The following is a 12,487-nucleotide window of genomic DNA, read 5'->3' as shown; positions in this document are numbered from 1 at the left end:
GTGGGGGAAGGGGGAGAGTCAATGGTATCCATTCCTTCATCCTCTCGCCACATGAGCTCAAGCATTGTCGTGCACGAGGAGGAACCAGCATAGGGTCTGACAGTGGGTCCAAGGATTTCATCCCAATACTTAACAGCAGTCAAGGTGCCGTTGTCTGGCCTGTAGAGGTCTGTGCATCCCTCCATGGATATACCTCCCCAGATATACTATCACTGACCCACCACCAAACCAGTCATGCTGAATGATGTCACAGGCAGCATAACATTCTCCAGGCCCGTTCACATCTGTCACATGTGCTCAGGGTGAACCTGCTCTCACCTGTGAAAAGCACAGGATGCCAGTGGCAGACCTGCCAATTCTGGTACTCAATGGTAAATGCTAATCGAGCTCCATAGTGCCCACTAGAGGACATTGGGCCCTCAGGCCACCCTCATGAAGTTTGTTTCTGATTCAGTGGTGAGAGACATTCACACCACTGGCCTCCCTGCTGGAGGTCATTTTGTAGGCTCTGGCAGTGCCCATCCTGTTTCTCCTTGCCCAAAGGAGTAGATACCAGTGGGTCCTCCTGATGGGTTAAGGACCTTCTATGAGGGGCCCTGTCCAGCTCTCCTTGGGTAACTGCCTGTCTGTCTCTTGGAATCTCCTCCATGCTCTTGAGACTGTGCTGGGAGACACAGCAAGCCTTCGGGCAATGGCATGTATTGATGTGCCATCCTGGAGAAGTTGGACTACCTGTGCCACCTCTGTAGGGTCCAGGTATCACCCACCTCATGCTAGCAGTAGTGACACTGACCACAGCCAAATGCAAAAGAAGTGACAAAACTGATGAGGAGGGAAAAATGTCTGTGGCCTCCCACCACCTGTTTCAACATTCATTCCTCATTTGGGGGTCGTCTCATTGTTGCCCCCCCTCTAGTGCACCAATGCAGCTGAAACTGATGAACAAGCCCCTCTGTTACTTAACTGAGCAGATCAATACCCCACAAGTGTCATTAACTTGAAACTATACTCTCATTCAAAAGAGTTCCTTTAATTTTTTTGAGCAGTATATATATATATATCCTATAGAAAACTACATTGATGTAAACCAGTCTTTCAGTATAAACCTATGACAAACAAGAAAAAAATGCCTTACCAGAAATATCATTGCCAAAATAAATTCTCAGCTATTCAGACTGAATTATTTAATGGCTATGACTTGACAACCTCTATGTAGTGTGCGGTTAAATGACCAGTAAAGTGGAGTCGTTTACAGCTGTACAGGTTGTTATGTCAGGGCCATAGGGGTAAATTCTACTGGAGTATACAGACTCTGAATGCTATTAATATGATATTTGCTTGGATAGTCATATAGGATGATGCCTAGCTGAAAAATCTATCTTGTTAACAGTCGTGACGCTGAAGCACATCAGTGCCTGCAGGACAGTTGGACTCCTGGCCTCCTCCAATCTCAGAGACACTAAAGACAGGCCAATATGTTTAGCATACCACTAGGACATGACGGAGTCAAATGGAGGCTAAATGAAATACGAACAAACATCTGTCATGTTTTAATCTCTAAATGTAACTTTTGCATAAGTAATATTTATTATAATAAACATTTATTTGATGATCTTAAAGAGGTATTTAAAATCCCAAAAGTAATAAAGATCTAATTAAGTCAAATAATTGAATAACCTGATTAACAGGTGCACAGTTACTAAAACTGCAAAATGGTTACTCTTTTTAAGGCAATATATTTGCTCTTCACAGATCGTTTAACATAGTAAACTTCATTATAAAAATAATAATTGAAATGTGACTATTAGCACAATGATACATGTGTTTCTTAAATTCAACATTGATAACACGTAGAGATAGCCAAAGGATTCTTTAAAGTCACAATTTTATTGCCAGCTTTCTTAACGTTGTCTATTCCCTGATACATGAACGTGAGAGTGTCAAGTATGTGATTTGTAATAATCTGTAATCATAATACAGCTAAACAAATAAAAAATAAAAAACAAAAACAAACATATGAGATCCACAGGCAAGAAACTCTGTAGAGCTATAGGTATGTTGAGAATGGACATGAAGAGAACAGAATATTTGACACATATCAGCAAACAAAGAACAGAGGCTGATCTGCAGGCAGAAGGGGCTACAATGGAATATTAGGAATACATAAATAAATAAACATTGATAAATAGTAATGAAAGTAATAAAACACATTTTAGGGTTGTGTATTATAGAAGTAAAGATTTAACTCTGACAGTTTATTCAACGTTTAAAATTGTAATACGTTTATAGCCCATCTTTAAGGTGACCAGTTAGACATAAGCGACTATTTCATTTGGACATTCGAGTAAACAACAACAGTCAAACATTTGTTTTAATCTGACTGACTCAATTAAGTAGAGCCCACACTTAAGTCTACGTCAATCCATTAAAATTAGGCGGACACAAATTTGTATTTATATGTTCATTTGTTCATTCTTCAGATGTTGTTTAGTAATGATAAATATCTCATATCCAAACTTTTATTATCATTATTTTTTCAAAACTGCTAATCGTAAATGACGGTGGTAAAAATACACTGTAGTCTTAATGCACTCAACAGAGTGCTTTAGTGTAAGATATTGGCACTAGTAGACTATCATCGCAGATGTATTTTACAAATACTGTATACACTCTGTCTCTTACAGTCACTTTATCTTGACCATCCACATTTAGAAATTATCTTACATGTTCAACTTTAGAAAATACTCCCACCTTTTTTTTATGTATCCATAAGGCAATTGGCTAAAGTGGGACATGAATGACAAATAACACCGATTGGAAATTTGTTAAATAAAAAGGTGATTGACCACAACGATTAAATTTCCAATTGGCTGATCAGTGCCTGACATACACAAATTTAATATATGATTGGCTGAAGTCGAAAATTATATTCACGCCCATTTTACTCCGGTCTGCAGCAATATCTACTTGAAGATGGCGGCTTTAAAGGATCAGGGCGGAAGTAACATAAGGGAACCAGAAGTGATGTTCTTCTGATGTCAGATTGTGTACCGGAAGTTGTATTCTTCTGGGCGCCGGCACCGGAAGTGATGTTCTTCTGGGTGCCAGAAATGGAAGGGATGTCATCTGCTCTGAATCAGACAGGTTTTCCTGCGGCTGGTCTGCAGATAACAGGAGAAGGTTTAGTGCACCTTGCCACTCCCTGGCCTGGCGTGGAATTACCTTTGCTTGGTCCATACAACGTCCTCCTATTCGCACATGTATGACACACTCTATAGGTAAGATGTAAAAAAAATTTTGAAAGTTATACATGTGACATTAGCAATTCATATAGATACTTTAATAAGGTACAGAGAGCAACAGGGACAAATATATATACTGAGGAAACATGCATATGTGAGGCTGTCTCAGCCAGCTCCCTAAAGTCAAAGGGTTTTATTTATTTTAGCAAAAGTTGTGTGGTCCTGATGTCTTACATAACAACTTGATAAGGACAAGAACCTGACTTATTGACTCATAAATAACATTGAAAAAGTGTTACTTAGTAAAGTACGTTCATTCACAGATAAGGCAGAAATCCGATCTTGGAGGTTGGCCACCAGTATAGTAGGACATGGAGTTGTTATTAGCTGTTCAGATCTCTACATCACCTTCTGAAATGTGAGCCACATATTACCATTGTTATTTAAAATTTGTATTATTTTACACTTAACAGTGTTTAGTTAACTGAAGATTTATATATATCATTAATATTATATACTGTACAGTATGTATAGGTAATGATTATTATGGTGGCAATATGACATATGAGATGTGTCCTGTGATGGACTGGTTGTCTGTCCAGGGTTGGCTTCTTCCATCCATTTTGTGATGCTATTATAGACCCTACTCTCCCCTTCATCCTAAATGAAATAAGCAGACTGAGAAAATGGCTGGGCAACTGGAGGTCGCTATTGGTTCTAACACTGGCAAGAGAAAAGTGCAGAATACCTAAAGGAGTTCCTGAGCAAAAGAACTGGAAGGTAGGCAAAATATATTATGGAAACAGAGGCCATTGGCGTATGGAATTAATTGGCCAGTGGTGGAATGGTAAGATTAATTCCTGCCTTGTATCAGGCTGGAAAGTTGGTGTTCTTGAAGTTTACGGGCACAATTGTAACAATCATATATTAGAAAACAATACATCTGTCAGTGCAGAGAGGCATGTGTGTTAACTGTGTGGAAGTTAGTCCATTTAATACTTGGCTTGCTGGAAGTTCATCCGTGAAACTGCATGCAAATAGCAAGCAAAAACACAAAAATGTAAGTGGTTTGCCAGGGGCTCTTACAGTTTGTGTATCCTTAGCTATCATCAAAGGTGTTTTAGAATTACTACAGTTTAGGTGACACATTGTGTGAGAATTGATGTGTGGATTCATACTCCACGTCAAAGACATGCTGAGTCCTTGAATATCTGAGCCTGTGTGTGTGAATTGTGCCTGTTCAGTGATGACCCATTTTATCCTGATCCCATTTGCACTTCTATTTAATTCTACAACAAGACATTAAGACGTACAGACATAACTTTAAAAAAATGCATTGGCTGTCTTGCATTGGACTTGCACCTGAAGAAAGAATATTATTTTTAAAGCTAGAAAACTCAGGTTTTCAGAGCTGATCGGTGAAGCCTATTTTCCACATTTAACATGTTCTCCTGGAGTGGTAACAAATTATCCCATACATTTTGGAAACTCGTAGAACATCTATGAAAATGTGAAAACATAAATGTGCACCTACAGTACAGCAACATTACAAGTGATTTTATGATACTTGTTTGCTAAATTATCAGTTGTTCCTACTGTGTAATTCCTCCAAAATGGCCATTTCTAACTCCAGCCTGGTTGCCGTCTGTATGGAGTTTACAAAGTGTGTGTTTGTGTGGGGTTAGTATGCTCTGGAAGAGACTGACAGTAGATTGGGCTTCCAGACTGATGCTGCCAAGATACATTACAGTATGTGACCAAATGTTTGTGGATACCTAAGTGTCACACTAATAAGAGTTTGTTGGACATGTCATTCCAAAACCATGGGCATTAATATGGAGTTGTCCACATCTTCTGGGATGGCTTTCCACAAGATTTTGGAGTGTGTCTGTAGGAATTTGTGCCCATTTAACTAAAACAGCATTTTTGAGGTTTGGTAATGCATGAGAAGACCTTGCTCGCAAATAGCGTTGCATTTCATCCCAAAGTTGTTCTATACGGTTGCAGTCAGGACTCGGTTAAGGTCACTCAAACTGTATCTTTATGGAACTAGCTTTGAGAACAGGAGTTCCATCAAGCTTAAATAGAACAGGGCTTTTCCCAAACTGCTGCCACAAAGTTGGAAGTGCACAATTATCTAAGCTGTCTTTGTATATCGTAGCATAAACATTACCCTTCACTGAAATCAAAAGGCTTTGTCCCAACACTGAAAAACAGCTCTATACCATTTTAATGTTTAGAATTCACAATATAGACCTGTCTTTTAAACAATATGTAAAATAAAAAAGAAGACTGGAAAAATAACTCGGAATGTGAACTGTGTGCACCTACACTGAGTAAACTGATAGCAGATACAAAACCTGCACTTTTGACTTTTTTTTAATTGATTCTCCTTTAACTCTGGACTCTTTAATCCCATGTTAAACACACTCTGAGTATAGTTTTAAACAACGGCTTTAGATTGAATTTAAATTATGGTATCTTTACTACCTTGTACCTTATAGATCACTCTTTTTGACTCTTAAACAGATAATTTAATTAATTAATTTATTAGACTTGGTGCAATTAGGATTGGAAGGGACAAAAATTCTGAGAAAGGTAAACACTGATTTATTATTCTTGTAATAACTGTTAATTCAAAGTGAAGTTAGGCCTTTAGGTTTGGGTGTATGCGTGGTAGGAAGAAAGGAAGGCAAGCAGGCAGAGCAGGAGAGAGAAAAGCAAGGAGAGATGGGAAGGAGAAGAGCCCAAAGAAATTGACAAGGACCCCGGCACCCAGACTTTAAAAGACTCCTCTTCAATCACCTTAATTTTCTACAAAACTAATTTTAATACGACTTTTTCAAATACATTTCTTAACCTTTAAAATTTCTTCAATTACATTTCCTACTTATTATTAATATTAATGTTGCTTTATATTAATTTTATACCATTTGAGTTGGTCAAGGTATATTGTTATGAGCACCTCATGTGAGTGATTGCCATATCCTCAAAGGGATTAGCAACTGAGAAGAGAAATCTCCAATATAAAGCAGCAAGGCGAGAGGAAAATGTTTTGGCATTTGGCAGGGGTGCAGCTAAGGTCTGAAGAGAACCGTTTGGTCTGCTTATGCAGAGCTAGTAAGTCTCTTTGCTTAAGGCAGATATCCACATGCAGGTAAGGCTAAACATGTGGGGTGCTATAAAGCAGTTACCCAATACTCATATAAATGATACAGTTAACAGTAACTATCCATCCATCCATTTTCCAATCCATTGAATCCGAACACAAAGTCACGGGGGTCTGCTGGAGCCAATCCCAGCCAACACAGTGCGCAAGGCAGGAACCAATCCCGGGCAGGGCGCCAACCCACAGCAGTAACAGTAACTATAGCATAGGTAAATCAAAAAAATAAAACACAGGAATCTTTACAATAATATATCCAAGGTAAAGTGATAAGAGCACCTGCTGTGGGTGGTTGCCATATACCCACAGGGCTTAGGAGCTAAAGAAAAGAAATTTTCCAATAGTAGCAGTGTGGTGAGTTGGCATCTACTTTGCTTATTGGCACAGGAGTAGCTTAACTGTTTGGTCAGTTTATGCCAAGCTAGTATCTTTGCTTAAAGCAGCTGTCCACTTGCAGACAAGACTGTACACATGGGACATTATAAACCAGCTATACTAAGTCATGGTCCATGATAATATATCCCTCCACTGTACTTTACAGTAGGCATTATGCAAACTAGAAGGTAGTGTTCTTCTGGTATTTGCCAAACCCAGATTCATCCATCAGACTGCCAGAGAGTGAAGTGCAATTCATCACTCCAGGAAACGTTTCCACTGCTCCAGAGTTCAATGGTGGCATGCCATACACCACTCTAGTCGATACTTGACATTGCACATAGTGATCTTAGGCTTAGGATTTCGTTAACCTCAGAATGCATGGTTAAGTGCAAAAAGGCAAGTTGAAATTTCCGTTGTGAGAGATGCAACAGCAAACAAGCAATTTTGACATGCTTTTCGTTTCAGCACTCGTCGGTCCCACTGTGAGTTTGTGTGGTTTACTACTGTATGGCTGAGCTGCTGTTGCTCCTGGATTCGTCCACTTCACAATAATCACACTTACAGTTGACCAAGTCAGAAATTTTATGTACTCATCTGCGGCAAATGCGGTAGGTATTCTATGACAGTACCATGTTTAAAGTTACCGAGCTCTTCCATTCTTTGTCAACGAAGATTGCATTGCCATGAACTTGGTATCATGCATCTATCAACAATGGATGCAGCAAAAACACCTAAACACAACACTCTGGAGGGGGTGTCCACATTGTTTTGGCCATTTAACACAGATACCCTGCAATTTTAAACTGAATAACACGGATATGATAGTGGAGGATGTGCTTTTATATCATCTTTCCTAAACCACAATATATATACACACACATATATACTGTACATATATATATATAAACACATATATACATATATATACACATACACATATATATATATACATAGACATATACACATATATATATATATACATATACACACATATATATTGTGATATATGGCCAGCTGTTCAACCTGGCCAATACCCCCACGCCGCCAACTGGAGCCCTCCCTGCAGCATGAAGGTGCCCCAAATGCCAGAACAGAATTATGGACATTGGAGTTTTCCTCTACAGCCCTGCTGGATACCACGGGTGCCGCTAGAAGGCGCTGCAGGGAGGAACAGCAATTATTTGCCCTACACCCCGGAAGTACGTCTGACTCACATGGACAAGAGGAATGATGTGCTTCCGGGTTGAAGAAGAAGGATTTTTATCTGACAAGTCAAGGACTATAAAGGATTGTGGGAAATCCTCAGACGACGAGCTGAGCTGGGTGGAAGGGTGGCTGTCTGACGTATTGTCCGAGAGTTCAAGAGGACGAGAGCGGCCCCTGTCACAACATACATATACAGTGTGTGTATATATATATATATATATATATATATATATATATATATATATACACACACACACACACACAACTCTCCACAATTATTGGCAGCCCTGGTTAAAATGTGTTCTTAGGCTTCTAATAAAAAAAAAATATATAGGCTCACAACACAAAAAAGAGAAAAATCAAACCTTTAATTGAAGTACATTTATTCAATGGGAAATAAATCCTACATTAAGAAATAAGATTTTTACATGAAATCATGTGTGCCACAATTATTGGCACCCCTGCTGTTAATATTTCGTGCAACCCCCCATTTGCCAACAAGACAGGACTTAATCTTCTCCTATAATGTTTCACAAGGTTGGAGAATACAGAGACAAGGATATTTGACTATTCCTCTTTGCACAGTCTTTCTAGATCTTCCAGAGTCCTGGTCCTCTCCTCTTCAACTCACCCCACAGGTTTTCAATGGGGTTGAGGTCTGGGGACTGAGATGGCCATGAATGGAGCTTGATTTTGTGTCTGCCGAGCCATCTTTGTGTAGATTTGACCATATGTTTAGTGTCATTATCCTGCTGGTAAACCCAATGACGACCCATCTTCAGCTTTCTGGCAGAGGTCACCAGATTTTGATTTAAATTGTCCTGGTATTTCAAGGAGTACATGCTGCCATACACCCTAACAAGGTTCCCAGGGCCTTTAGAAGAGAAACAGCCCCACAGCACCACATATCCTCCACCATACTTACAGTGGGCATGAGGTGCTTTTCTGCATACTAATTCTTGGATTCGCGCCAGACCTACTTAGAATGTTTGTTGCCAAAAACCTCAATTTTAATCTCATCTGACCAAAGCACACAGTCCCAGTTGAAGCCCCAGTACTGCTTAGCAAACTCGACATTTACGTTTGTGATTGTAGGTGAGAAAAGGCTTTTTCCTTGCATGTCTCCCAAACAGCTTGTTGGCATGGAGATAGCATCTTATTGCTGTCATGGAGACTTTGTGACCACAAGATACCACTCTTTGGTACAGTTCTCTAACAGTGAGCTTTGGAGAGGTTTTCACTTCTCTTACTATCCTCCCCACTGTGCTTGGAGGCAAGATAAACTTGGGTCTCGTCCAGCCTTGTTTGTCACTGTTCCCGTTGTTTTACACTTCTTTATTATTCCTCTGACTGTAGATACAGGCAGGTTTAGGCGAGTAGCTATTTTCTTGTAGCCATTACCTGACTTATGAAGGTTGACACACATCTGCCTTACTTGAACAGCATGTTCTCTTGTCTTTTCTATGTTGAAGAGTGGCTAACAGCAATAGGACGCTGTGTCAAGTCATATTAGTACCGCAGGGACAAAGGAAGTCATTCATTACTAATTAAAAGGTCAAATTTACTCTGATCAACTTTAAAAACTAAACTAGAAATTACAAAAATGCTTCAATTACATTTATTTTACAGGAATTGTTAGGGGTGCCAATAATTGTGGCACTCATGATTTCATGTAAAAAATTTCTTAATGTGGGATTTTTTTCCCTAATGAATAAATGTACTTCAATTAAAGGTTGGATTTTTCTCTTTTTTGTGTTGTTAGCCTATATTTTTTTGAGAAATAAAATTACAAGCCTAAGAACACATCTTACCAGCGTGCCAATAATTGTGCACTATATATAATTATATATATATATATATATAAATATATACAAACAAACACATACACAGAGTACAGTATAAAGAAGAGATGGATTCAATTGGCCTTTATTTTAAAAGTTCCACATTTTGCTTTGCAAAAAAGAAAATTAAAAGTTCACATTTCAATCAAATCTTTGGTTTCACAAAAGGCCAAATGTCATGTAAATACACATTGCTGAAACCAGAAGAAAAACATTAAAATATATACATTTTTAAAAATTGCTGTTTAGCAAAAGCACTTCAAGCTATGTTGTATGAAAATGTGCTGTATAAATAAATGCTGTGTAACTTTATGGTAGTGAAGGGATTAAAGAAGGTACGATATAAAAGTAACACTCATCTGTTCATCATGAGTTAATTTCTTACATGGAGTAGGTGTAACATGAGTAGAATGTATAAATGCAGTAAATATCTCAATGATGGGGGAGAGAATCTTGTCAGGAAGATCACTGTACTTGCTAAGGCAACTCCAGTCTTTTGATGTGCACCAAGGTGCTGGACATTTTCTATTCTTCCTGGGGAATGAGCCTAAGCGCAAAGCAAGCACAACGTTAGAACAAATGTATCAAGAAACCCTGGAAATGAGAATAATGGCATAACTGGATGCCATTATGAAAAATCTCCATGTGGGGGTTTCTCTTGGAGCTCTTTTACTTAAGCCACAGACTCATTCTAGCACAGTGTGCCAAGAAGCACCTCTAGGAATTTTTTTCTGCCCACTGCGATCAGCCAATACAATGTTTCTACTCAATGTCCTCTTTAAGTTATTTTATTGATTATGGCTTTTGGAAATCAAACAGCTTAGCAGCCTGTATTGTTTATGTTGGTATGTATGCATAACCTATTTAATATCTATTTCCCAAACCCAGTTATTAGAAAACAGGCATAGATGAGCAGGAGTTAGTGCATGTAAGTTCACTGTTGGGTAATGACAAGTATACAAAACAGTGTTGAAAAAGCTTTCAGATGGCCAAGGTAGATTATACCAAAGCCAGCTCCCCATACATACAAAGCATGACCTGACAGCCTCTCAAGTTGTGTGAAATCTCCAACAGCAGCGGATGGATGGAACAGGTAACTCATTCATGGTTATTGTTGCCACAATGTTTGAAACCAGTCGCTTTGTGAGGAATACCTTTAAGCTAATACGGAGATTGAACAGCCTAGGGAAAAGACATGACAGATCATGGAGCTGAAAGAGTCTAATGACCAGCTTTGCCAGGGACACACATGCTCAAGTACATATTGTCTGTTAAGTTGAAGGCCCAAGTGGTAGAGAACCAGGCTAAGAGTACAATTCAACATCAGAAAGTTGTGGGCAGGAAATGCTACATGGGATGGGAAGTGGCTCTACTGCTTTGGTCCAAGGCCAGCAAAAATACAGGTGGAATACCTGGTTGTAGCAGAGGTGACAAAGAAGGAAAAAGAGCAGTCAAAGGATTAGTCAACCTCTGGAATGGAGGATTGAAGTCACCATTGACATATTCGCACCCTTTGATTTTAAAGTGCAATATCAGACATGCCATTAATATAAATAACTCATTCCTTCCATTTATTCTTAAACCAGTTTATTGAACACCGTCACAGGATAACTCTGTAGTATAGAACTGCAAACAACTCATTTCTAATGCATTTGCTCATTTTAATCTAGTGTTATGGGAGATCCAAATCCATCACTGCAGCTTTGGAAGCAATGCCAAAAAGAATCAACACTACTCAATGTGCCAAATCATTCACAGCACAAACTATAAACATGGATCTAAATAAATACTTCAACCCACTAAACAAACCTATTTGCCACAAACAAACAAGCAATTTAGGATCGGTCCCAGGAAGTTTTCCACAGTTACACTTTTTGACCTTCTCAGCAAAATTGATCATGTCCTTCTAAACTGAAGTAGGAACATAAATAAAAATTATAAAAAAAAACAGATCATGGCAACAGTGCATCTTTAAATTTGTCCTAGGAATTGGTAGAAAATTAAATTAAGATCAGTCACAGGTCTAGGCATTGAACTCAACACTGAAATAAGCTTAACCCAATTCAGTGTCACATGGAACCAAATCCTATCCTGGGAATACTAGTCATACAGCAGGAAAATCATCAATTTATTAATGTCCATCTGGAATTATTTTTTCTACCATTATATTGAAGGAAAATACACTGGCGTAGGCTGCAAAGAACATAAAGTCTGAATGGAATAAAACCAGAGGCAAGGACACAGGATATGGGCACAAACTGCTATACCCTGCTTCAGGTGCTCTAAAATAACATTTTTTGGGGATTTTTCACAAATTTCTGCTTCAGATAAATATGCAGTTATATTCCAATATTCCTTTATTGCATTACCTAGCAAGAAGACAAGCACAACATTAATGACTTTAAAAACTGACTGGCCTGTTTCTTCTGAAATACCTAAATATCCAGAATGACTGCTTCCTAGATTTCACACAAGTACTGAGGGTGGGTCTACTCTTTAGTATATTATTGCTTAGACCTGTGGCTGGCTCAGTCAATATTTTGATAAAATTACTTTGATTACCAGATCCCATTCTGTAACCAAACTAGCATGGTGTACCAATGACGAAAAGACAGAATTAAATAAACTGAAAACACTACCTCCATTGTAAAGGA

Source organism: Polypterus senegalus, chromosome 1 (assembly GCF_016835505.1).
Source record: "Polypterus senegalus isolate Bchr_013 chromosome 1, ASM1683550v1, whole genome shotgun sequence".
In the NCBI taxonomy this organism is placed as follows: Eukaryota; Metazoa; Chordata; class Cladistia; order Polypteriformes; family Polypteridae; genus Polypterus; species Polypterus senegalus.
The sequence above is the reverse complement of the archived record's forward strand: the minus strand, read 5'-3'. Positions refer to the sequence as shown.